Below are 27894 nucleotides of genomic sequence, written 5' to 3' on the forward strand. Positions count from 1 at the left end.
CTTTCAGTCTTTCCTAGGTAGAAAATACTCAGAAGTGATTTACCATTCCCTTCTTCTGAGGGTTTTTCGGGTCTGTACAACTTGCCCAATACTGCACAGACTGGCTCATCTCCCAGGAGGCACAATGGGTGATTGAACTCCCAACCTCTGCCAGATACCACTGAGCTATCCAGCCAGCCCCCGGTATAATGACGACCAAGCAAAGCCCCTAAGAGAGCTTTCCCATTCCTTTCAATGTTCAGCACACTTAATTCTTTTCACATATGGAGTTTCCATTCCTTCTAAGAAAGTGGAGAAAGCCATAGATATAAAATCTCTATTAACTGGGCAGCAGAACTTTGAAACGGGTTGAAAATGGCAGCCCACCAACCATAAATTATGCCCTGCCATGTAGTTGACAGCCTTCCTGTTTGTAGCCAATCCCAGACAGACCAGGTTTATTAACTCCCTTGTGGGCTATCAGGCATTATTGCCAATCTTATAGCCTGTTGTAAGTTGTATCAGTCCTATATAAATACTAAAGAGTCAATAAAGGCACATGCATAATGATACATGCTGCCATTTCCCCTGTGAACGCTATGGTGCCATGCCCCCTGTGGTGGCCAACCCCTCTCCCACATGGATATCCATGGGCTCCACACTGGAAGGTTGAGACAGCTCTAATTTTATTGGGAGACAGTCAGGAGTTACAGCCAAAGTTCTTTCAATAGCAACCTCCTTCCCCTGCATCCCATCTCTGAGGGACCAATTTCTTCACTGGTTCATTAAGTGTTGGCCTGGGGTCCAACAGCTTCCCTGTCCAGCAGGCCTTCTAGAAGGCACCAGGCAAAATTTGATAGCCCACTCAGTGTGTCAGCAGCAGCAGCCCCCTCACTCACCCTCGTGGCTTCCTGTTTCTCCTTCTTACTCAAGCAGAAATGCATTCCTACACCTGTAATTTTAAGGACAGAGACAAAGAAAGCCTAGCCAGCTTTTGATGATGCAACAGACATCAGAAAAATTCCAAAACAACGGATCCCTCAAAAAAGACAGAGCATTTCCAAAAGGACCACATACAGGAAGGTGCTGGCTGAATAGCAAGCTTCAGTCTGTGAACTAAAAATCTATCTCAGATAATTGACATTTATTTGATTGAAACAGCAGGGTGCCTGCCATCACCATGGGAGGGGACCATATGGAAGAACAGTATGAGTGGAGATAATGTCTGTCTGCTGAGTGTGACAATGTGTTTAGAGATTATTCACAGGGCTCTAGGGACCCCTGTATGGTAATGTTTCAGCTAAATTAGAATCAGATTAATTGCTCTAATCTAATTGAAAGACAATGTTTATCAAATTATTGCTCATTCACCACATGATATTGCAGAGTCATTATTCTCTAAATTGAAATTAAAAAATAATAATAATGAAAAGAAACTCTTGTAACACATCTGCTCAAGAGCTGAGCCCTACGCATGAGCATTAATGAAGTTTATGGCTCTACGAGGTAACAAATAAATTAGAGCCAAAAGGTTTGTGGATGATAAATCTGCTGCCTTTCTGTGAAAGTACTTCTTATTGCATAATCCAACCCTAAGTTGATTAAAATGTTTTTGCAGAGCTCTGTTTCATCTCATTTAAAGCAAAGAATATTTCTTCTCTTAAAACGAAATCTTATTTTGCAGGAAGTAGCATTTTTTTAAAAAAACTAAATTAAAAAGGCACGTTTTAGTTCTGCTACATTTAGTTTTATCCTGGTTTAATTTTCCCCCACCAAATGATACTTTGAATTTATTCTGTAGATTACATTTGCAATTTTGCAACAGATAAATAGCTTGCCTGGAATCCTTCATCCAAGCCCTCTGTCAGGTAGCTTAGAAGGAAACAATGTATTTGGCTACTGTCAGTTCAGAGCAAAGCACCAAGAACCTTAACATCTGGGCTTATGCAAAACTGATTTGGAAAAGAGACAAAAAGCACCTTTGTAAAACAACAGAAAGAGCTTTCCTAGAATGCAAAGAGCAGCTTGAGAGAGGAACTCTTGGGCTAGAAGCCAACCGTAATTCATAACTAAAGTAGGACCATTCAACCAGTGGATATAGTTACAGTTACAGTTACAGTTACAGTTACAGTTACAGTTACAGTTACAGTTACAGTTACAGTTATATATAGTTATAGTTATAGTTATAGTTATATATATATATATAGTTATATATAGTTATTTATTTATTTATTTATTTTATATCCTGCCTATCTGGTCGGTTAAGACCACTCTAGGCGGCTAACAGCATAAAATAGTATAAAATTTTTTAAATAGAAGAAACCTTAGGAGAGGGAGGAAACAATAGGAGAAGGAGAGGAGAGGGCATCAGGAATTGTCTGGAGGGAAGGTCTGCCGAAACATCCATGTTTTTAGTTGATTTTTAAAGATACCCAGCGAGGGTGCCATGCGAATCTCAGGAGGTAGGTTGTTCCAAAGGCGAGGAGCCACCGCCGAGAAGGCCCGATTTCTTGTCTTTACCTTCCGGGCCTCCCTTGGCGTTAGGCTCCTCAGCCTCACCTCCTGGCTCGCACGAGTGACACGGGTAGATCTTGGTGGGAGTAGGTGTTCCCTATATAATAAAAATATAGAATTTGCCTTACTGTCCCCACTCCTTGACCCTGAAGTTGCTCGGGCATCACCATGGCTGCTATATTATGAATAACAAAAAAGTGCACATTAATGGCATTCATAGAACTAACACCGTCCCTACCTAGCTATCCAAACTGTGACAGTGAGATAGCAAAAATCAGGGCAGTAATCATCCCAACCTTTGCATAGGTGGAATGTGCAGGCTTTTCTTAGATTATGGACAACAGGAAAACAATTGTTTGCTTGGTTTTAAAATATATATATATATTAATAATTGTGTTTCACACTTTTCTACTGAAAAGCTGCTCACAAGATTAAAAATGGATACAGATAAAAACACAAAAAGCTATATAAAAATTTAAATATAATAAAACTAATCAGAATATTAAAATTACAAAGCAACATAAGCACACACTAATGAAAAGTATAGCGCCCAGTCATTAAAAGTGGGTTTCTTTCTTAATAGCTGGCAAGCTACCAATTGCTCACCTGAATACAAAAGTTCTTTGCCTGGCAAACAGCAATAGAAAAGGAGCCAGCCCTTGGAAAGAGGTTTCACAACCTTATTTTTTATTATCTTTTTTCCCCTGATATCTCCTGATCTCTCAACTTCAAGGAGGTGTGCCTTCTGCTATCATTTTTAGGCAAGCCTCGCTTCCGGATGGGGTGTTTTCTTGCAGGAAGATGCAATGATGGGAGAATAGAAGAAGAATTCAGGACAGGAAAATGTCTTCTGCATCCACACCAGAAACTAGCTTCTCAGGGGTGTGGCCAGCATTCAACAGCACAGCTCTGAAACTGCCAAAGGCAGCTGGACCCTCTGAACTGTAGCAGAACTCACATTCTTAGAAACGCAAACAGCCTGTACAATAGAGCAATTTGGGCAAAGCTGCATAAATAAAGCTGTTAAATGTAAGGAATTCAGTTAATAAATAATGGGTGGCTGGTGCAAAAATAAGCGGTAGCAGAATAAATGATTGTCTACCCATAAAATTTCATTTAAATCTTATTTCTAATATTTAAATCAACTTCAGGAACAAACACATTCTCTGGAAAGAGGAGCAACTCTTAAGATGTTAAAATCTGATGTCCTCATTCTTCTGATGTATCGCAGTGTTTCATGGCTTCTGAAACTTTCAACATTTTTCTCCTGGTTCTGGGGAGGGGCGGGGGAGAGTTTCTTTCTTTGAGCTGTAGCTTACAACAATAGCAAAAGACACACTGGATGCATTCTGGATAGGTTGCGCTTCCCAAGAGGAAACAGGGACTAGGTGGAAACTGCACCTACTGCTTCAATCCTAGGAGATAAAGACCACACTCAAAGAGAGCTCTGTTTAAATAAATGTATTTTTTAAAAAAAAAAACAGAACTTGCATGATTCTTCAAGGGGTGGTGGTGTGACATGAGCAGGTGCCCCACCCCAGGCATGAACCAGAAACCAAACAGCAAACCAGTCTGGTTTACCAGTTGGTTCATGGTTCATAGTGTGTGGTTAACCACAAACCATCACTAACCACAATTTTTCAGCTTCATGCCCATTTCTAACTAGAAACCATCCTTTCTCAGTTATGGCCCTCAGCCTCTGGAATAAGCTTCCTACACAGCTTTGCCAGCACCATCCTTCTCATTTGATTAAAACTGAAATATATAAAGCTGCCGTTTATCATTATTTTAACTCATTTACCTGGGATGTTCACATTTGTTTTAAATCTGTTTAATTCATTTAAATGGAGGTTTTATCGTTTTAGCTAGAGACAGGGTTTTTATTAAGTTTGGTGGGTTTTTTTATTATTTTATTTTGTTTTCTTTGTATTTTGTATTGGATGGCTTGTAACTATGTTTTGATTCATTGTGAACTGTCCAGAGGGTGTTCACATTGATGGGATGGTATAGAAGTAAAGTAAAGTAAAGTAAAGTAAAGTAAAGTAAAGTAAAGTAAAGTAAAGTAAAGTAAAGTACATACATACATACATACATACATACATACATACATACATACATACATACATACATACATACATACATACATACATACATACATACATTCAGCCTCTGGACTCAGAACGATGGACACTTTGAACCCCTGTTGAATCTGAGCCTACAGGCTCCACCTCCAATGAAGTGTGTTCCAATTGGTTTGTTCAGTATCAGCTGACATCAGTTCCGTAAGACTCGTGATTGGAGGAAGCTAAGCTTCATGACCGAAGGAAGCCTGTTTACAGAGGCAAGGTATGGACAGTTTTGTTCTCTCCTCAGCTATCTCAGCTTACTTCTGTGTATAAGATGCACCTCAATTTTTAATGTAATGATTTTAGGAAAAAGCAGCATCATATACATGGAAAAATACAGTACACACAGAGAGAGAGAGAGAGAGAGAGATTTTTTTTTACCTACAACCAAGCAGTAGGGAATGGCATCAAAATACTGTAGCCATTTGGAGATTTTAGCTTGTTACATGTTATCAAGTCAGAACTGACTTATAGTGACCCTAAGTGAGGTATTTAAAGAGTGGTTTTACTAGCTCCATATCCACAGTGAGTTTCCATGGCTTAGCAGGGATTTGAACCCAGGCCTCCGGAGTCTTAGTCCATCATCCTATCCACTATTACCACACTGTGTATCTTCAAAGATGTTAGCAGGCAGCTGCCGTTTTAGACAGACCACAGACTCATTGATAAGGGATTAGACAGTGTGTGGAATCTAGGACACCCATGTAAGAGAGAGATGGTTAAGCAAAGCAAACCACTCTCTGGGTGGTTTACAATTTAATTATGCAGGCTACACATTGCCAGCCCAGGGAGCTGGATATTCATTTCATGAGCCTTGGAAGGATGGAAGGCTGAGTTAACTCGAGCCAGCTGTCAGATAATGAACGCTAACTGTGAGCAGAGTTTGGGCTGCAATGCTACAGTTTAACCATTGCACCACGAAGCTCCAAGGGAAACTGAGTTTAATTTAGAGAGAAGCCAGGAGATTTGCAGGGCATCTGAATTCTTCAAAAGTAGCATTAGAGGCCAGGAAAAACCAAAAAAGAGGGAGCCCCAATCCATCCTATAAAGAAGACAAGGAGAAACTAGACACAACTGTGAACACCATCCATCCGTTCAAGCGCTATGAGAAAGAATAGGCAAGACAAGGAGCAGGTGCCCAGCCTAATAGGAGAAACATGATCAATTTAGTCAATTTCCATCCCAAGTGCCAATCAAAACAAAACACGCTTCTAACTAGAGTGTGCCTTTCAAATCTGGGAAGTGACTGTCAATGTGAACATAGGTTGTGGGTAATGACTGAAATAGTAAATATGTTGCAGAAAAAGTCTATAGTGCATCAGAAACAACTGTATTTAACCATGTGGCTGAGGGATAAAGCGTGCCATTCCAATTAGACAGTGGTGCCCTTTGCAACATTTTCTCCACTTGAAAATTATTCCACTTGAAAGGAACTAATCAGGTTTGAAGACTGTATCACCACACCAGCTAAATTTTTGTTGTTTAATTACACATGCAGAAGTCATACAGCATACTATTCAGTCACTTCAAGCTGGCAATTAACAAGACACCCATAGGATTCTTGGGGCATGCCGTGCACCCTCTCTGACTTAGTGACTGCTCAGGAATGCTCATGAGCAAAGATGATTTCACTGGTCATTTTTCAGATCCAAGGAGTCTGCAGGTATGTATATCACGCAGTGATTCAAACACGAACAAGCGTACACCAAGAGACTACGGAGAAAAGCCTTAAGAAATGGCTCCTGCCGTTAAAGCAGAAGGTACAGTGGCAGGATTTGTACAGGAAGGATTCATAGTGGAGTTTAATTTGCATTTATCAGTTTTATGATGCACTCTGCTAACTTAAATATCTCATTTAAAAACATTTTATTATTCACATTCTTTACCGTCTTTGCTGCAGTTATTTGGAAATGATTCAGAGCAGCTGTGGCAATATCTAGAGAATCATAACTGATGGCAGCATAGGGAAAACACATAGGAAGCCCATTTGTAGGCGGAATATATAACTTAATCTATTGTCAACACAGAGACAGAAAGCATTCTGCTGTGTAGGTGACTTTGTCAGGCATCAAATTAAAAGATTTGCAAACTAACATCAGAAGTGGCCTTTCTGACGGAAGGGATTACTTGAATCTTATTACTTATTTTAAATTACTTTTACTGTTAGAAATGCACAGCGAGCTTTTCAGACCTGTGAAGTTGTAAAGGGTAGTCCCTGATGCAAGAAGCATTAAGCTGCATTCTGATCTCAGATAATGTAAGCCCCTCGCCACATGGGAGAGGGCAACCACCTTTGGGAAGAACCCTTGAAATGCCAGCAGTGGGGCTGAACGCTGCTCTTATCCTGCTCTTGGAGAAAGGTCAGTTGTCATTGCTAACTCCTGTCAGTGTTTCTGAATTTAGCCTTTGAGAAAGACTGTGGTTGTCCCGTTCACCTTGGGCGGTTTTATGTTGTGGGCCTTGCCAAATCATGTTGCCCAGAGGAGCAGACATAGAATGACGGAACTTAGAGGAGGGAAGGAATGTGATGCAGTCATCCTACCACATGGTTTCCTGAGAGAAAGAGCTGCCAATCACAGTGGGTCTGACTTCTGAAGAAATACATAATAGATTGCACTGTTAGTTCATCAGCTATCTTTCTACAGAGATAGAAGCCACTCCAGTATCTTTACCAAGAAAACCCCATGAACAGAAACAAAAGGCTAAAAGATATGACGCTGGAAGATGAGCCCCTCAGGTCGGAAGGCATCCAACATTCTACTGAGGAAGAGCAGAGGACAAACACAAGGAACTTCAGACCTAATGAAGTGATTGGGCCAAAGCCAAAAGGACACTCAGCTGCGGACGCGCCTGGAAGTGAAAGGAAAGTCCGATGCCGCAAATATAAATACTGCATAGGAACCTGGAATGTAAGATCTATGAACCTTGGGAAGCTGGAGGTGGTCAAACAGGAGATGGCAAGAATAAACATTGACATCCTGGGCATCAGTGAACTTAAATGGAAGGGAATAGGCGAATTCAGACAATTATCATAACTACTATTGTGGGCAAGAATCCCGTAGAAGAAATGGACTGGACCTGATAGTCATCAAAAGAGTGGGAAAAGCTGTACTGGGATACAGTCTCAAAAATTATAGAATGATTTCACTACAAATCCAAGGCAGATATCACATTAATACAAGTTTGGGCACCAAACACCATGCTGAAGAAGCTGAAATTGACCAATTCTATGAAGACTTACAACACCTTCTAGAACTGGCACCAAGGGGATTGGAATGCTAAAGCAGGGAGTCAAGAGATAAAAGGAACAACAGATAAGTTTGGCCTTTGAGTTCAAGATGAAGCAGGGCAAAGGCTAATAGAGTTTTGTCAAGAGAACAAGCTGGTCATCACAAACAATCTTTTCCAACAACACAAGAGGTGACTCTACACATGGACATCACCAGATGGACAATACCGAAATCAGGTTGATTATATTCCCTGCAGCCAAAGATGGAGAAGATCTATACGGTCAGCAAAAACAAGACCTGGAGCTGATTGTGGCTCTGATCATCAGCTTCTTTTAGCAAAACTCAAGCTTGAACTGAAAAAAGTAGGAAAAACCACTGGGCTAGTCAGGTATAATCTAAACCAAATCCCTTATGAATACACAGTGTGTTCAAGAAAATTGGAGATATTAAAGGAACATTTTGTGCAAAGATGGACATGATAAAGGGCAATAATGGTAAGGACCTTACAGAAGCAGAAGACATCAAGAAGAGGTGGCAAGAATACACAAAGGAATTATACCAGAAAGATCTGGATGTTCCGGACAACCCAGACAATGTAGTTGCTGACCTTGAGCCAGACATCCTGGAGAGAGAAATCAAGTGGGCCTTAGAAAGCCTGGCTAACAACAAGGCCAGTGGAGGTGATGGCATTCCAGTTGAACTATGTAAAATATTAAAAGATGACGCTGTTAAGGTGCTACACTCAACATGCCAGCGAGTCTGGAAAACTCAGCAGTGGCCAGAGGACTGGAAAAGATCAATCTACATCCCTATCCCAAAGAAGAGTAGTACCAAATAATGCTCCAACTATTTACAATTGCACTCATTTCACACACTAGCAAGGTTATGCTCAAAATCCTACAAGGAGGTTTCAGCAGTATGTGGACCGAGAACTCCCAGAAGTACAAGCTGGATTTCGAAGGGGCCGAGGAACTAGAGACCAAATTGCTAACATGCGCTGGATTATGGAGAAAGTCAGAGAGTACCAGAAAAACATCTACTTCTGCTTCATTGACTACACAAAAGCCTTTGACTGTGTGGACCACAGCAAACTATGGCAAGTCTTAAAGAAATGAGAATGCCTGACCTCCTTATCTATCTCCTGAGAAATCTCTATGTGGGACAGGAAGCAGCAGTTAAAACTGGATATGGAACAACTGATTGGTTCAAAATTGGGAGATGAGTACCACAAGGCTGTATATTGTCTTTGTGCTTATTTAACTTATATGCAGAATGCATCATGCGAAAGGCTGGACTGGATGAATCCCAACCCAGAATTAAGATTGCCGGAAGAAATATCAACAACCTCAGATATGCAGATGATACCGCTCTGATGGCAGAAAGTGAGGAGGACTTAAAGAACCTTTTAATGAGGGTGAAAGAGGAGAGTGCAAAACATGGTCTGAAGCTCAACATCAAAAAAACTAAGATCATGGCCACCGGTCCCATCACCTCCTGGGAAATAGAAGGGGAAGATATGGAGGCAGTGACAGATTTTGCTTTCTTGGGCTCCGTGATCACTGCAGATGTTGACAGCAGCCACAAAATTAAAAGACTCATGCTTCTTGGGAGAAAAGCGATGACAAACACGACAGCATCGTAAAAAGCAGAGATATCACCTTGCCGACAAAGGTCCGCCTAGTTAAAGCTATGTTTTTTCCACTAGTGATGTATGGAAGTGAGAGCTGGACCATAAAGAAGGCTGACTGCCAAAGAATTGATGCTTTTAAATTGTGGTGCTGGAGGAGACTCTTGAGAGTCCCCTGGACTGCAAGGAGAACAAACCTATCCATTCTGAAGGAAATCAACTCTGAGTGCACACTGGAAGGACAGCTCCAATATTTTGGCCATCTCATGAGAAGAGAAGACTCCCTGGAAAAGACCTTGATGTTGGGAAAGTGCGAAGGCAAGAGGAGAAGGGGACGACAGAGGACGAGATGGTTGGACAGTGTCATCGAAGCTACCAACATGAATTTGACCAAACTCCAGGAGGTAGTAGAAGACGGGGGGCCTGGCATGCTCTGGTCCATGGGGTCATGAAGAGTCGGACACAACTTAACAACTGAACAACAATGTATTGAGTGAAATCCTCTTGTGCAGCTCCATATGCTGACATCATCAGAAAATCCATTAAAGGCTTCCTTTGGGGATTTTGTGGTGTGCATTACTTTGTTGCATTATGTACAGTCAACCCTCGACTTACAAACTTAATCCGTTCTGGAAGGAAGTTTGTAAGTTGAAAAGTTTGTAAGTCAAATCAGCATTTCCCATAGGAATGTATTGAAAACCAATTAATCCATTCCAGCTGGCTTTGGTTCTTAGGTCCAGAGGCAGTTTGTAACTCGAATCATTAGTTTCCATAGGAACTAATGCAAAGCCGATTAATCCGTTCCTACCATTAGGGCAGAATTTTTTTCTTTTTTTCCTTTTAACCTAAGGGGACTTACGTTTAAAAAAAAGGAAAGAAAAGAGGGAGGGAAGGAGGGAACAGACACCTTTTCAATAGAACATCTTGAAAGAGCACCTTTTCAGCCAAGACAAGCACCTTCTGGGAAAAAACAAGCACCTTTCAGATAAAAGATTGCCTTGAAAGGCACCTTTTCAATCAAGACAAGCCAATACAAGCACCTTTTGGGGGGAAAGGGGGCAGCAAAGGAAGGAGGGAACACTTTTAAAAAATCCAAAAATAAAAAATAAAAAAAGCTAAAAAAATAAAAATACAGTCCGTACAGCACTGTACCAGGCAATACCAGGCAGTCTGAAGACTGTCTCCAAATCCACTCTCAAAACACTGGGAAGAGTGAGGAAGCAGACAGGCACCCTCTTCACTGGCCAATGGTTAACTGAAAGTTCAAATTTCGCGCTTTCCCCGCCTCCCGCATGTTTTTTTTCGGTTCATAACTCGAATCTAAGTTTGCAAGTTGAGTCAATATTTTTCTATCAGAGTGGTTTGTAAGTCGAAATGTTTGTAACTAGGGCCATTTGTAAGTCGAGGGTTGACTGTATGAGTCATGTGCACCTCAATTTCACCTTAAATCAGCAGTGGTTTGCTTTTAATCATCAGGAATTTGTCACTGATGACGACACCGTCACTAATTCTTGGTTAGTTAATTCTCAGTTTAAGCTTGATTTTTATAGCTGCATTAACTTCCTCCCCCAAAAATAGTTTTTTGGTGGAGCATGCAGAACATGAACCAAGAATTCATGGTTCAGTCCTAATAATAATAATTCTGACTTATGGCAGCCGTTTCCAGAGTTTTCAAGGTAGAGAATACTCAGAAGTGGTTTACCATTCCCTTCTGGGAGCACGCTCAGACTATACAGCTTGCCCAAGGCTACACAGGCTGGCTTCTCTCAGGAGGCAGTGGGGAACCCAAGCTCCCAACCTCTGACTCCACAGCCAGATACCTAAACCACTGAGCTATCCAGCCAGCTGCTTTCATCCTGGCAGAAGAAAATTGTATAATTAACATCCGCTGAACTATCCTATTTGGAAAAAAATCAGTTTGGACCCTCTGAGAGTTTGTTAAATATATCATTAAACGTGAGGGACTCAGGCTAAAGAAAACACCTGGGTATTCTGCATCTGAGTCTCTTGTGTGGAATAAAAGAAAAACAACAACAACAAAACTGTTCTTGAATTGATTTGCCCTTTGCCACTGCCACAGATATGTTTTCCCTGTTATGACAGGTAGTTGTAATTCTATTAGTAGCTCATCAACTTTCCCTGTGAAATCGATCCAGGTTGGACTAGCTGGGTCCTCTTAAAGGGACTGATTTATAGCTGCTGGTGGTGTTTTTAAAAAGAAATGTGGAGAAACAAGTGCTTTGCCTCGCCTATGATCAAAGCACCCAAACAATGTCTGAAAATTAGTAACTTTTAGCCTGACTGCTGATTGCCTTAGTGGCAGATGAGCTGTGACCTTTGGCTGTCAGTTCTGCTGAGAGGCCTGCTGATGCTGGCATCTATAAATGATTGTCAATTTCCTTTATTAATTTACTTTGCCATCTCATGTATAAACTAGAAGATTTCATTCTCCCCCACACCTCCCGTCTTAAATGTCTCCGGCATGAATCTACCATGTTTGCCTGATTTGCAATTTTGCACCATGCTGCACAAGCAGTCAGATATGGAGAAGTGCAGAAAATGTATTTCGAGGCCTGTCCTTTCATGCATATTATAAATGGGGGCGCACAGGTGAATTTTCAGTTGACAGCATTTTAGCTAAGGTCACGGAAAGAGGTTATCATAATACTTCTATTTATTGAGTGACATCAAGAAGAGGGTAATGAATCACTGTGGTGCCAAAGCTGTCCCTGAATTTTAAAAGGTAACAGTTTGTGTTGCATTCATTAATTATCTTTCAGCCAAATCAACACCAAGCAAATTATTTAGTGGTTTCTTTTGGAACATCTTGTTTATAAATATGTCTTTATTGGTAATACCGGCACAGCATTGGACATAGCCTTGGTAGCAAAGTTATAAAAGCACAGTTAACATAAAAATACTCTCCTAACCACAATTTGGTCTTAATAACTCCTTGTTCAAAAATAATGTTACTATTTATGTAGTTATTTGTTCCATTTACTGTATATCCCATGTTTTATCCAGTGAAGTCAGTGTGGTGTATGCAGTCTTACATATTTTTCATTTATTACTATCATTTACTATTCAAAAATACAAGACAGAGTCAATTAAAATTATAAAAACAATGATTGGCATTATATAATGGATACAAATTTTAACCAAAAACCTAAGTATCTGTTAAATATCAGCATAGTATCTATGCTGTTCCTAATATTGCTGGTTTTTATAGCTCTGATGGTATTATTCCTGAGAACTGCAACTGCTTATAATGCTGCGTGAAATTTCCTGATATTGTTCCCAAAGCCCCAATGAACACTCAAGTATGTTTCATGCACAAGCAAGATGTTTCAATTGCCAGGTCTCTGTATTTTGTAAGTTTTTCAAATTCCCTGAAATTGTAGAGTTGAAAAATAAAGTGTTGTTATTATAATTTCATATCAACCCTGTGAGAGAAGTCTGGGTGACAGATAGTCATAGTCCCAAGGTTACCAAGCAAGATTTCTGAATCTGAATGCCCCCCCAAACCCCAAAACACAGCACCACACTGAGTCGTAAGAATGTAACAAAGGGGGAAATTTGCACTTTGCAAAATGATGGCCAAAATTCTGTTGCATAGCTCCACCAGTGAAACAGGAGTGTCATCACCATTAGCAGTAGATTGCTGCTAATTAGAATTCCTGCTTCAATACTGAGCTGCACAGAATTTTGTGTCATTATGTAGTTGTTGGGCCCAAAGTGAAATCAAAGCAAGAACACTTTAAGTAGTTGCACTCTGACATCGCCACTAACATGCACGGACAAAGCTATGGAGCAGGATACTGGCCTGTGTATTCACAAATAATATCATGGGCCATTTCTAATTTTTAGTTTACATCCCACTAACTTAAATATTGTCATACTGGGTCAAAATATTTTCAACAATTCTTCAGATACAAACCATGGATGTGAGAAGTGCTGAGAATGAGAAAGTCAGAGTTGGGGAAGCAGTGACAGGTCTTGTGGGGAAGTATTATATGGGTGTTTATTCAAAACCACAACCCCATGAATTTAGAAATGATGTCAGTATTGTATGCCTTACCAAATCAGCAAAATGTGATATATTTATACTCAGATGTGATTTTGGAAAAAAAATCTTTTTGGACAGCAGAATTTGACATGGGTACTTATGGACATGGACAATTTTTTCAACATCTGGATCAAGCTCAGCATCCTATTTCCAAAGATATGCCACCCAGATATGTGCAAGAAGGACATAAAGCCTCAGTTTGCCTCTGCTTTGTCTCTCTGCCAGTGGAATTCAGAAGCATAACACCTTCAGAAGCATAACACCTTTTTTTTTTATGGAAGCTGCTCAGAGTGGTCAATCTGACCAGATGAGCGGGATATAAATCAAATTAATAATAATAATAATAATAATAATAATAATAATAATAATAATAATAATAATAATAATAATAATAATAATAATAATAATAATAATAATAATAATAATAATAATAATAATAATTCGAACATCAAGGGTCTAGGTATCTATCATGATACCTAACAGCTACAAGACTGGATCCAGTTTTGGGCACATGCAACAGAACTAATGGAAACAGAGTTCCCCACTTCCTTCCCTATATGGTCTCCTTCAGCCCCTTGCATGCACTGCAGGGCTGGCGAGATACATTGTGTTTTGGAAGGGAAGGGGGTACCCAAAATCAGACAACAGTATCTTCATTGTGGAATAACTGTCAATTGGTAGAAGAGGAATATGGAATCCAGGCCAAAAACTAGACCTGGGTATAAAAGATCACATGCCACATCATTTCTATACCATGTATCAGTCATATAGTAATTATACCTTGTTGATCTGTTCTGAACATGGTATATGGCCATGTTCTTGCTCAGTAGGTGCAACAGACTCCATATGATCCAGCTACTTTGATCGTATGAAAAGAGAGTGAATTCTGCTTTCATATTTGAATCTTTTCCCATTCGTAAAGACTTTATGCTGGTAATGTTTCCTGGATTGGAATAGAAAGGTCAGAAACCCAGAAATATCACCCATGGGAGGAAAGAAGTTGATAGGCTACTCTTAGTCTGCTGCACTTTTTTCACTAGATAGCCCTGCTGGCTCGAGACAAGGAGAATTTTACTTTAAATTTTGCTGCAGAACCTCAGTTTGGGAAGGCTGACAAGAAATGGCCATATGCAGATCCTCTCTGCCCCCTCACACACACAAATACACCAGCACCACCCACTGGCTGCTATGCCAGAGTTTGGGAGTCTGTGACTCTCCAGATGGTGCTGAACCATACATCCCATAATACCTCAACATTAGACATGCTGATCTGGGTGAATAAACATTAGAGGACTGCAATATCTAATGAGTTGCAGGTTCCCTATTCATTAGCTAGGCACAAGGAGCTATTCCCAGGCTACAGAGCCTAGAGTACTGTACTGTATATCTTTAGTTGGTAAGCAGAAGGAAAAAGGGATCAACAATATGGAAAAAGAAACAAAGAAGGGAAAATACCTTTCTATTCTAATTTAGGGGTGATGACAGCTTTACAGAGTTGGTAGTAAAGCCTAAAATGGCTGCCAAGCTAAGAGCTCATGTTAATCACACATTTGCAGTTAATATGACACATCATAAGCTTTCCCAATATGGTGGCCTCCAGATGACCTAGACTGGCCATATCAGCCAGGGAAGCAATTCATCATATCTGGAGAGCACCAAGTGGTGGAGCCATTGCAAGCAAAGTCCTCTGGACCAATACCACTTTTGGAAGTACACCTTTGAGACTAGCATCTTTGGATTCAACCAATGGAAAAATGGGCTCTGAAGTGATCTTGGCTAATGGATCTCACACACACACACACACACACACACACACACACACACACACACACACACACACACACACACACACACACACACACACACACACACACACGAGAGCACACGAGAGCACAGTATATGCTTGTCTCTGCATTATTAGCCCCATCATGGCTTGATGAAAAGCCTCTCAAGTCTGTCTGGTGGTCCCTGCCTAGTTTAAGGAGAACATGTGTCAGCATTAAGCACACAAATGGTGCACTTTAGCAATAACCCCTTTGTATATTGCAGTGGAACAAATAGGCCATTATACCAGCTTAATCAGCCAACAGACAATTTACCCAGCCTGGGGAAATCCCCAAATTACATTAGGGCAATGTGGGATTTGACTATTTAACCCAAATTTGTGGTCCATTTTCACTGACTTAAACAAGGGCACACATTCTGACCATTTGTGCTATGGTAGCGTAAAAGTACTGTATATCATATTCATGCCCATAAAAATTACAGAATAATCATCTTCTAAATAGCACGTAGACCAGAAAAGATTTATAGAGGTTATTAAGGTGAAATGAAATGTCCTCTAACATGAAGAAGAACAGGAAAGTCTTTAAACAGCTACCCATAGGAAATCAGTTCAAACTCCTAATTAAAAGAACTACTAATCCTCTTTCCTAATAGAGCTTTTATCACAGGAGCAATGCTTTTTCCCTCTTGTTTGAGCAAAAGGGACAAGATCAAAAATGAAAGGAGGTAGTATCATAATGCCATTATATAAACATACAGTTCAGACAAATCTGTGGAGTTCTCAGTGTTGAGTTAGGCAGTATCAAATTCTAGACGTAAGGATCCAGGAGAGAGGATGCTTTTAAGAAAGTTATGTGTGTTACTGTGCATGCCAGCTCTGTTGCATCTGTAGCCCATCCTGGTCATTCTGCTGAGCCAGGGGGTCCTGGGGAACTTCCCCCAAATTAGGGTTGTTGTTACCTTACATCTGGAAAATACTGCATATAGTTCTGGTTGCACATCTCAAAAAGAACAACAACAAATACATTGTAGAGCAGGAAAAATCATTCAAAATGGTCAAGGAGCTGATCATAAGGAAAGATTATAAGTGTTAAATAGTTTTCAGAATTTAGAGAAAATGTGAGAGTATGGTGGTGGGTGTGGGTGTGTCCATGTGTATTCCTATAGGTATGTATTGGTGTCCTGGTGAGTGACTGGATTTTGACTGATAATGGTAATTCGGATGTGTGCCAAGAGAGTCAGTTGTAACAGTTGGGAGAGGGGACAGAATGTGTGTGAATGGAACTCTATTGGCCCTGACAAGAGGGTTTTAAAGAAGCCAATCAGAGGGAATCCAGTTGTTAATAAATCCCTGATTCCTTCTGACATGTTATTGGCTCTTTGAGCCAAATTCTCATATTTAGAAGCCAATGGCAATATATCACTGGGACCGAATTAAACTATCAGTTGTTATTAATTTTGTAACTGCAAGATGTATCTGCAAGATGCACCTACACAAATATCATGCTGTGCCATTAGCTTGTGAGCAAAACAATGTAATTAAGGTGTATAAAATTGAAAGTAAATATTTTCTTTTAAATTATATTATTACCTGGTTTTATGGTGCAAATTACTGGAATTTTTCATATAATTGACTCAGCAAGAGACACAAATTACTGTACGAATCCAGCCAGTAATGCTTCAAAGCAGCGTGTGCATGGTAATAGATTCTGGTAAGGTTAATCTAACCACCAGTGGGTCTGTGTACAATTCAGTATACTTACAAGTTTAGTTTTATATCGCATTCAAATTAAATATTAAATTGACATAACTTTTTTGGGCGACTTCTACTGGAAAAAAATAAAATAGGTCTCAGTAGATTCTGAGAGACTACCCAAACATATCATCAGTGATCTACATTCTGCCCTAAACAATAATGTTTTCATCTCCCAGGCTATGGGTAGCCAGCATTTACTGGCTGAAATCCTGGTGTGCAGTTACACCAGTGGTGCACATTTTGGAAATGCATTGTCATAAGTTAAGAAATGTCTATACACATTATATATTGCATACTGAGTTATGAGATTCAACATGCAGCAAATAAAGCCTACATATATTTCTCTGTTATTATAGTATCTGCCTTCAAGTTGGAACTGATTTATAGCTATCCTAATGGAGGTCTTAACACGGGATATTTAAGGACTGGCTTTACCAGTCCCACACCCCTGTGAGTTTCCATGGCTTAGCAGGAATTTGAACCCAGATCTTGATTTTTTTTCCCCTGTTTGTTCTTCTCAGCTAGACAGTCTGGATTAAGAAATGTGGCATATGGGCCAAGAAGAAATAATCCAGGTTGCAGTGAGCAAGCTGTCCAAATTTAAGCAGTCATATCACAGAAGGAGTGCTATTGGTAATATTTGCATTGCCATTTGCTACTGCTTTCGAATCAGAAAAGTCCCCCAGGTTAGGGAATAAAGTGGTAGAGCCACATGGGACAGAAGACAACAACATATGTTCAATCTGGGACCAAGGGAAGTAGAATTCTTTCCACAAAGCACAACCACAGGAGAACTTTTACAAGAGCCGCAGCACCAACAGCGCCATCCCACCAAGGAAGATAAGGTATGAGCCCAATGGAGTCTTCCTGTATTGGAAGTGGAGTTCTGCAACCTTTGGACAACAGACAATCTGTCCATATCTTAAGAAGACATAAATACATAAACAATGTGACGGCCCCCTGTGAGCCTACTCTGTGATCAGGTCTTTGTCTTTATCAGGACTGAGAAGCACTTTACCAGTTTCAAGCAGATACGTAGAAAAACTGTCTGGTAAGAGAAGTCACCTCTTGAGCTTCCATGGAAGAATAGCATCCAGGCTAGTAGGATCCTGCCCACTGCCTATTGCTTACAGTGAACCCTCGACTTACGGAATTAATCCATATTGGAACGGTAGCTGCAGGTCGAAAAGTCTGTAGGTCGAGTATGCATTGACTTACAATGCATTGAAAACCAATTAATCCTGTAACCGTCCGTTTTTGTTCCGTTTTTGTTCCATTTTGTTTTTGTTTGTTTTTTTGGTCTGTAGGTCAATTCTCAGGCTGCAAGTCGAACCTAAATTTTGCGGCCAGAGAAGTCAGTAACTCGAAAAGTCTGTAAGTCGAGCCGCCTGTAAGTCGAGGGTCCACTGTATATGCTTCTAGCTTCACATATTAATGCATTGAGTTCGCAGTGCACTAAAGGATGGGAACAGTCCTTGTCTTATGTTCAGCCCCGATATTCCTGCAGTAGTTTGCTGTAGATCCATCCAAATGCTCAGTTTTCCATTAATATCTAAGGAAGTGGTTCCCATTGCTTGGGTGACCCAGGTTTTTCTGGACTGCAGTTCCCAGAAGCTTTCAACACCAACTGTACTGGCCAAGGTTTCTAGGAGTTGCAGTCTAAGAGCACCTGGAATACCTAAGGTTGGGAACTACTGATGTCAGGGATACAGTATAACGACTAGGGTTCATGTGCCTTGTCAACATAGAGATTGGTTGCTGCCATCACTTCATTGTTGTTGTTGTTGTTTAGTTGTTATGTCCAACTCTTTGTGACCCCATGAACCAGACCACACCAGGCCCTCCTGTCTTCCACTGCCCCCCGGAATTGGGGCAAATTCATGTTGGTAGCTTCAATTACACTGTCCAACCATCTCGTCCTCTGTCATCTCCTTCTCCTCTTGCCTTCACACTTTCCCAATATCAGGGGCTTCTCCAGAGAGTCTTCTCTTCTCATGAGATGGCCCAAGTATTGGAGCCTCAGCTTCAGGATCTGTCCATCCAGTGAGCACTCAGGGTTGATTTCCTTTAGAATGGATAGGTTTGCTCTCCTTGAAGTCCACAGTTCAAAAGCATCAATTCTTTGGTGGTCAGCCTTCTTTATGGTCCAGCTCTCACTTCCATACATCACTACAGGAAAAACCATAGCTTTGACTATGCGAACCTTTGTCAGCAAGGTGATATCTCTGCTTTTTAAGATGCTATCTAGGTTTGTCATTGCTTTCCTCCCCAGAAGCAGGTGTCTTTTAATTTCATGGCTGCTGTCACCATCTGCAGTGATCATGGAGCCCAAGAAAGTAAAATCTGTCACTGCCTCCATATCTTCCCCTTCTATTTGCCAGAAGATGATGGCCATGATCTTAGTTTTTTGATGTTTAATCACTTCATTAGTTTTTTATAATTAAAACAAAGTGATTACCCTGCTGTATAGAATGCTATCTACTTGGATCTTGAACTATTTGTTAATTTAGAAACTAAGTCAGTCCTAGAATTAAATGATCACCAGTTGTTTTCTAGTACAATATTTAGGCCAAGTTTTGTTTTTAACCAAGGTGGGACATTTCAAACCTCCAGAGTATGGTTTGTTGGAGAACCCAAACAGAACTACAAGCAAAGCAAAAGCTCAAAGCACTCTCTGGGTGGTTTACAATTGAATCATGTGAGCTACACATTGCCCCACCCCCACCTCCAGTGAGCTACATACTCAATGTAGTGATTTCAGGAGGATGGAAGGCTGAGTGAATCTCAAGCCGGCTACATGGGGACTTAATGCAAGTTGTGAGCAGAGTTTTGGCTGTAGTACTGCAGTTTAACCACTGCACCACAAGGCTTAAATTAAATGTACAATGCAGGCATTTTATGATGCTGTTGCTTTGAACAATGTCAGGGTTCAGACGCTTGCTGTGTATAGTTTCCTCTCTCTTTTTTTTAAGAGAAAAGGGAGCTTAAAATGGTGTTTTAACCTGTCAGTCGCCACATTCTACAGTCAAAAACTTCCTGAACAAAAGTTCCCTTTGTCATTTCAAGACAAAATTGGATTGTGTCCTCCCTATCCTCTTTTTCTTGAGATATGACATGGCGTGGTCACTGTGTGAGACATAAATCATTTTTCAAGTTGTCATATTTCATATTTGCCTTGCATGATTACACCTAAGCTCTCAAACTAATTGATCCTCGGGGAGGGGAAAGCAATACTCCACAAATGCAGTTAGAGGCATATTCCTTGTAGCTAACTAAAAAGTGTGCTAATATATTACAGCTTACAGAAAGAAGCAAAAGCCCATTCATACTTAATACAAGCAGTCCTGATTATTGTGGAAAATCTCCCTGTTCACATGGGCAAAACGACTACCTGAGCCAGTCACAAACCTAGTCAGAAAGAACTCCCGTAATATTGGTGGTCAAGAAAAAGAGTTCCTTTGTGACCACTGCGATCAAGGAGACAAAGAGGAGAGTCTCCTTGTTGGTGTGCCATTCCCCCTCTCATCTGAGAAGGCAGAAAGAGGAAAGCCCAACTCCCAAGCAGAAGAAAGGGAAAGAAGGTTGAGCCTCCTTGGAGAGGAACAACAACAACAAAACCAGGAAGAGAGCAGTGGTCAAAGGGGGAGAGCTTTGTAGATATCCTAGACTGCCAAAAAGACAAACAAATGGGTTCTAGATTAAATCAAGCCTGAACTATCTCTGGGTGGGGAAAAATGAGTATGAGCCCATACCACTTTGGGCACACCATGAGAAGGCAGGTTTTTCTGGAAAAGATAATAATGCTGGGAAAGGTTGAAGGCAGTAGGAAAAGAAGAAGACCAAAACAGGAGATGGATTGGCTCCCTAAAGGAAGCCACAGGCTTAAATGTTCATGTAGGGCTGTTGAGTACAGGACATTTTGCAGATTACCTATTCATAGGGTTGTCATAAGTCGGAGGCAACTTGATAACAACACAAGACTAACTGCTGTATTTTAATGTGAGGTTTTGTGGCTCAAGTGCACTTCCTCAGACATACTGTAAGAGTTTTTATTTGATGATTGATCATTGGGAGATTAACACAAGCAATCTTGACTATGCAGAAATCTCAGCTTTGAAGGATCCCATCAGTGACAAAAAGGAAACTTTTTCCTACAACCATTTCTTTACTGTTTGAGCTTTGTGAAGAACAATAAGCCACTGATACTCTTCAATTAATTGATAACAATCACATAACTATCTCGGGATAGGCACACGTACACAGCAAGGGGTGCACATAACTAAGATTTGGTATCAAGCATATGGCGTAAGACAAAGAAACAGCAGAGTTGGCATGACATTAAACTTACCTGCAGATTTACCTCTGGGGAGTAATAATGAGCACATACAGGACTTCTGTCATTAATATAAAAGCATGTGAATTGTTAAACAGAGTGTGCCTCATCTATGGACATTTAGGAACCTGAACAATTCAAAGCTGCTGAAGCATATTATTTCAAATAATATACGGTGCACAAAATGTATATGAGCAAAACAGTTGACCTAAGAACATAAACAAATCAAATAGTTTCTGAGAGTGACCTGCATTCAGAAATTATACACATGAAGTTAATTTGATCGATAGTAGTTCACTGAGCCTATTCAATGAACTCTAACTGCAGATTTATATTGGAACCTTACCTTGTTTTTCACATAATTAATGTGATGTTATAAAGGTCATGTTTCTGCAAATATCTCATTGCTGCTGTTGAAAGTATCTTCAAGTAAAGCCATTCAAATGAGTGCAGCTATTCACTAAATATAAAGAAGAATAAGATGGCTTTTAAATGCATAACCATGACCTTGCCTCTCATGACACATATGTGTTTCTATTCACACTGAGCCCATGCTTGTATCCTATTAGGTTGCTGGATGTTTTTAGACTATCTTTTCATTCTTTTTCTGATCATGGAATCATAGAATAATTGAGTTGGAAAGGGCCTAACCACCTGCTCAATGCAGGAACCCAAATCAAAGCAAATCAGACAGATGGCTGTCCATCAATGAGATGACACAGCCTTATTGGCCATTCCTTTCCATTATGTATAGCCGTCGCTGCAAGATATAATGTAGTTGACCATGTTTCAGAAGTTCTCTTTTGAAGCAAATCATGCAAATGTAAAACTTTTAAATTATGTGGGATTATTTGTTTACTTAAATATCTATTGATGAATCTTGCAAACACAATTTCACAAAATGAGTCTCTTCTTATATAACAAGAGACAACAATTATAACAACAAAATCCTACAATTTATGCACCCAAGTCCTTGCCAATAGTAGCAATACAAAAAAAATTGCTTGTAAAATTGCATTCATATTCAAGACATCTTCCTCAACTGGGTTGGGTATCCATAACATAGAAAAATCAGCTCCATGTTCAGAGTTTTCAGAAGCCTTGAATAAAATATCAATTCAATTGCATATACATGAATTCTGGTGAATCCAATTCTAGTGTGGATTCACCCCTTGAACACTAACATATAGGAATTATACCTAGACAAGTTGGCAAGGACCTTAGCAGAACCTCTCCCACTCTCTCTCTCATTCAAATCTCTACTCTTCAAAAATCAATTGAAGACATGGATGTTTCGGCAGGCCTTCCCATCAGACAACTCCTGATGTTCTTTTCCTCTCCTTTCTACTGATTTTCTATCTTTCCTAAGTTTTTGTTATTTTATTGCTTTGTATATGTATATTTTTATTATTCTTTGTCTGTTAGCCACCTAGAGTGGTCCTTAGTTGACCAGATAGGCAGGATATAAATAAAATATATTAAATAGATAGATAGATAGATAGATAGATAGATAGATAGATAGATAGATAGATAGATAGATAGATAGATAGATAGATAGATAGATAGATAGATAGATAGATAGATAGATAGATAGATAGATAGATACTCACAGCCCTGCTCTTCTTTAGTCCCATTCCCCTCCATAGTGACCACCTGTAGCTCAGAAGACTCAATAACAGGCACACAGGTCACCTGCTCACCGGGTTTCCTGCTTCAGTGCAGTACTGTATAATTCTGTTCAAATTATAAAAATAATTTCTCCTTCTGCATATTCAAAAATTGTGACCTGTGCCCCCTTTTTGGGGGGGGGTATGTGTAAGTAGCTACCATTGCAATCAAGCACCCACAAACTACCTTCCCCCCACCCCAATCCTTTCAAAAGGCAGAAACTGGCACACAGCAACCCACAAGATCACTGTCTTTTGTTGACATATTGCCCCTTTTCTCTAAAATGATCAAAAACAGCACAGAGAAGAGTCTTAGGGATTGTGTTAACAGCAAATGGCACACACAAATGCCTCTGCTGCAAAATGCCTTTGCTGCAAAAGCAGCACGCTTTGCTTTGCTTTGCTTTTGCAGCATTCTTTGCTGCCAGAGTAAGTTTTCAGATTTTTAGGATGCCTAGGCATCTTTCCTTTTAAACTCTGTATATGTGTGTGTGTGTGTGTGTGTGTGTGTGTGTGTGAGAGAGAGAGAGAGAGAGAGAGAGAGAGATGGGGGGGGGTGGGATCCTTTAAGTCCTTGTAGGTCAAAGCACAATATTTATAACTAGCACCTATCCCCCAAATACCAGGTTCTGTGGAACAACTGCTCTAAATATACTGATTATTCCCAACTGGAATAAGCCCATTAAATCGTTCGGACTTCTTTTAGCATTAATTTAACAGGTCCTATCCATTCACTGTAGTTAGAGAGTGAAATTGAATTTAGTTCTACGATTCCCAAAAACATTGCAATATCAAGTTGCTCTTCTCTCACAAAAGCTAGACTTCCTTTCAAAGAATTCCAGGAAATCACACAACATGTTCAATACTCATGCCAGGAATTCACATACAGACTTTACTCCTTCTGTAAGAATGCATATTCAATATGTTAATTCTCCACAGGAACCCAATGCACATGGTGTTGCTTGCTATGAAGGAAGAGAAGAAACACCCTTCTGAAATACACAAATACTATGGTAGGCAAATGCATTATATTAGTCAATAGTTCGCCCTCTTTTAAAAGACAGATTGATCCCTTTACTCTTAGTGGCAATGAAGACTTTAAAAAATCTTCATTTACAGGAGCTAAAAGAAGTTTTAAAAAACTCTAGGTGAATATCTTCTATGTTTTATGACAAGGCTTATTTAGCTGACAGATTTTAGGTCTAAACAGCAGATGTTCATGTGTGTGTGTGCGTGCGCACATGCCATTATGTTTATGATTCCTTTAGCTGTGGATCTTGGAGACTTATTTATTGTCGGCCTCTTCGTTAACAAGAAAATATAATAAGTTTCATTTGAAAAGGGCTTTTTAATAAACGTGACTCTTGGCAAATATGATATCAATTTAATTGGATGTATTTGAAGATAAGTGGGTTTTGTATTTTGCGAACTATGATTCATAGCTATAGTAATGGAAAACCCTATGTGTTTGTGGCGGTTAATGGTGTTTTTATTTCGAACTTCAGCAGACCTGAAAGAAAAGCATCTGGCAGAGATTTTCTTTTATACATGATTCCCACTGGAAAGGGGAAAGCCTTCTGAGATTTATGAAAGGGAAACAAGTTACATTATGCAGTACCAGTAAATTCAGCTTGCTTCCCCATGTTCCTGGATGCTACTGAAAATTGATTCTTCCCTGCCCTCCAAGTTGATTCAGAGGGAAATGGAGTTTCCGCATCCAATTCTATCCTGGGTTTTTCAGGGTTGCCATCCATTAGAGGAGGTGGGGAATATTGTTCCTGTTAAAGATTGTGTTACTTTGATCAAAAAACCTGTTTGAGTTCAGGTTCCAGTAACATGCATGGCCAGAGTCAAACCTGGGCAAAGTTGTACAGTAGGTGTGACTCTTACCTTCATTCAGGATACCAAGAGTGAGCAACTGTGGCCTTCCAGATATTTTGGCCTGTACCTTCCATCAACCCAGGCTAGCACAACCTTTATCATTCCGATATTTCCGATATTTATGGAATTTACAAATAATTATAACTACTGTACTTTTGAGAAGTGAGAATTGGAAAATGTTCTTTTTAAGCTCTGTAACTGTGATGGTAACTACATTTTAAGGGTTTTACTAGTTTTGCTAATTAAGAAAGATAGAAAAAAATGTTACTTTTAACAATAAATCATGGTAACTAATTACTTTGGTGGTTTGGAACTATGACAGTAACCTAATATTTTATAAAAGTAGCTTTGCACACCCTGAGTACTGCAAAGGGCTTTCTTAAAGTAATAGTGGTAATGCTCGAAAAAGAACATTTATTTCTACATAGAGATGGGTACACAACAGATTATTTGTGGTTCGTGGCAATCCACAATCCACAAAACACCCCTGAACTCCGAGAAAAATGAACTGGTTCATGGTTCATTTTTCCATTCATGCCTGGGGGGAAGGGAATCTACCACCTCCCAAAGAGCATAAGTTCACATTTAAAAGATATGGCCTTGTTAAGGGCTGGGGTCCACAACACAGGCTTTAAAATAACTAAATAAACAAGCCGCTCCACTCCTGCAAAAACAGGAAAGGCTCCGGTAGAAAAGGGATGCCATTGAAAAGACTGTGCTGCAAGTGCTGCTAGAAATAAAACCAAATAAATACTTCATGTTGGGGGGAAATTCTTCAGAGAACCATTTTGTGGACCATTTGAATCTGCCGGCAGTTTTTTAAAAATAGCCTGCACAAAGCCTTTTTTTGCTCTGCTGTGAAAATTTCTGTTATGATTTATTTAGTGCATTCCTAGCCCATTTGTCCTCCCAGGGCCTCCTCTCTCTCTCTCTCTCTCTCTTTATTTATTTATTTATTTTTTAAAAAATCACAATGAGGAGAAAAAGAGAGATGAAGCCTTTGCAGGAAAGGGGAGAAGGTAGGAGGAGAGAACACCGGCAGAGTAAACTAGGGCGTAGGAAGCATGAGGGAGAAAGCAGAGATAGAGAGGGCTGGGTGATGAGCAGAGAAGAGACTATGCTAGGAGTGCAACAACAGGAGAAGAATTTGGGGCTGGAGAAATGGGAGAGTCTCTGGAGCACCTAGGCATGTAAGGGTGGAGAGCATCATTTTCATCAGGGCCACGTACTATACTACTTTAGATTTTGGGAAAAGAAAGAACCTAATGCAGTAAGGTAGTCATTAGAAGCTTTTCTTTGGGTGTCCACCAGTGAAGGGCACCTGGTGTCAACCACGACACAGCCTTCTGACTTACATATGGAATGCTCCGTCCCAATGGGTTTATCTGTCATCCTTCTGTTTATCATCTCGGTGCCAGGAACAGACCTCGGAATTTTATCAGGACTGGTATCCAAAGTTTCCTCCTCTTCTTTTGAAGAAATCTGCTTTCTCATTAAAAAAAAAAATCTTTGAGAAATGTTTAAGAAATCTACTTCCCTGCAGGATTTTTCCTGCACGTTTTTTTTCTCCCCAGTTTTTTTAGCGTGCTGACCAAAAGCTTCCAATCATAGACATCCATTGCAAATGAACAGCCAATAAATGTACAGTCACAGAAATTGAGTGGAAATAAATAAGCATCAAATTCTGATCCGGTACAAAACATTTTATTTTTTTTAAAAAAATGGTGCTCGCAGGAGAAACAAAAAGGAGTGGAACGTTATGAGCAAATGTATTGTGCAAAGCAAGAAATAAAATGAAAGGTGTTCTATGCTCTTACTGCAACTGAATTATGTAGGCTGCCCTGCCAAAAATATATGAAGGACAGGAGATACCTGTGGGGGAAAAAATATAAGATCAAGTGATTACATCCAACCTTTTATTTTGGTTGCTCATGAATGATGAACTAGACAGAGATATTGTTATCAAGACAGTGGTGTAAAATGTTCAAGGCATGAAAGTTAAGGTTCCCAGGACAACAGTAACTTTGCCAGATGGAACAACATTTCTAACAGATGTTTCACTTTGGATTACCCTCTCTGGTTGTGATAATAAGCACATTTATTACGCGATCCCAGTGGTCTCAGTGGAATGCGTTCATGAGTAATGGTGTTTAGGTCTGTGGCTGCACTTATAACACAGTCATCCTTTGAAAAAGAGGCATGTTACAATGCAGAAGCACCTGCACACATCAGAGAAGAGTTAGCATATCAGAGCACTGAAATACTACTTCATCTCCACTGCAAGGATGAGAGCGTGCCAAATCTGTTCCTGCTTCCACTTCTAATTGCTTCAATGCTCAACCACTAAAAAGCAAAACGTATGCCACTAGCCAGTCCGAGAAAAGGCTAAGTGAAAGCCCTTCTCAAGAAGACCATTGTTTTCTATTCACAGGGACTTTCTACAGTAGGGGAAGATGGCAGGCCTGTGGAGGCAGGGAGCCATTTGCCCAAGGATTTCCGCAAATCCAGTTCTGAAGGAGGAACCACACTTGGTGTGTGGGTGGGTGTGCGCACAACCGTTTATTTCCATTTAAAATGCCCAACATGTTGCGGCCTAAATGTTATCACCTTTCTCAGGGGTGTGGATTTCAATTCAGATATTTTGTTCAGTCTGTAAACAGCTCCATCATGACACCCAGGTGATTAAAAAAAAATCTACCATAAAATCCACGCCCTGGAAAAAGGCCATAAATTTTAGTCTGAAACATGTCGGTCATTTTAAATTAAAATAAAGGGTAAGATATATATAAAATCCTGAGACTGTGGTTTCTCCTTCAGAATCCGATTCACTGGATGTACCACTTCCTTTTGTTCCTTTCCAGAAATCCAGTCTGAAAGGCCACTGGTTAGCCTCAACCTCCTTTTCATCCTTGGCTGTCCATCTGCTTGGA

The sequence above is a fragment of the Pogona vitticeps genome, chromosome 1, assembly GCF_051106095.1.
Source record: "Pogona vitticeps strain Pit_001003342236 chromosome 1, PviZW2.1, whole genome shotgun sequence".
NCBI lineage: Eukaryota > Metazoa > Chordata > Lepidosauria > Squamata > Agamidae > Pogona > Pogona vitticeps.